Here is a 1273-nt window from a genome sequence, read left to right as displayed (position 1 = left end):
GGGGGCACGGGGACAGGGGGACGTGGGGACACCGCCATGGGACACAGGGATATGAGGACATGGGGACACGGGGACATGGAGACACTGGGACACGGGGACACTCCACTGGGACATGGGGACATGGGAACACGAGGGCTATGGAGACACGGGGACATGGGGACACAGGGACACAGGGACACGGAGACACGGGACCTGGGGACATGGGGACAAGGGGACATTGGGAACATGGGGACACTGGGGACATGGGGACACGGGGCCATGGAGACACAGGACCTGGGGACATGGGGACACAGGGACATGGGGACACGGGGACACTGGGGACAAGGGAACAAGGGGACATGGGGACAAGGGGACATGGGGACACTGGGGACACGGGGACAAGGGGACATGGGGACACTGGGAACAAGGGGACACTGGGGACACGGGGACATTGGGGACATGGGGACACAGGAACACAGGGACACGGGGACATTGGGGACATGGGGACACTGGGGACAAGGGGACACGGGGACAATGGGGACATGGGGACCCAGGAACATGGGGACACTGGGCACATGGGGACACTGGGGACATTGGGGACATGGGGACACATGGACAAGGGGACATTGGGACATGGAGACACAGGGACATGGGGACACTGAGACACAGGGACATTGGGGACACGGGGCCATGGAGACACGGGGACATGGAGACACTGGGACATTGGGGACAAGGGGACATATGGACACGGGGACAGGGGGACATTGGGGACTTGGATACACGGGGACATGGGGACATTGGGACACGGGGACAAGGGGACACTGGGGACATGAGGTCATTGGGACATGGGGACACGGGGACATTGGGGACATGGATACACGGGGACATGGGGACATTGGGACACGGGGACATGGGGACACGGGGACATTGGGGACATTGGGGACACGGGGACATTGGGGACACGGGGACACAGGGACACAGGGACATGGAGACACGGGACCTGGGGACATGGGGACACAGGAACACAGGGACACGGGGACATTGGGGACATGGGGACACTGGGGACAAGGGGACACGGGGCCATGGAGACAAAGGACCTGGGGACATGGGGACGTGGGGACACGGGGACATAGGGACACGGGGACAAGGGGACATTGGGGACATTGGGGACACAGGGACCTGGGGACATGGGGACACTGGGACACGGGGACATGGGGACACGGGGACAAGGGAACATTGGGGACATGGGGACACTGGGGACCTGGGGACACGGGGACATTGGGACACTGGGGAC

This window comes from Numida meleagris, unplaced genomic scaffold, assembly GCF_002078875.1.
Source record: "Numida meleagris isolate 19003 breed g44 Domestic line unplaced genomic scaffold, NumMel1.0 unplaced_Scaffold913, whole genome shotgun sequence".
Lineage (NCBI taxonomy): Eukaryota > Metazoa > Chordata > Aves > Galliformes > Numididae > Numida > Numida meleagris.
The sequence above is the reverse complement of the archived record's forward strand: the minus strand, read 5'-3'. Positions refer to the sequence as shown.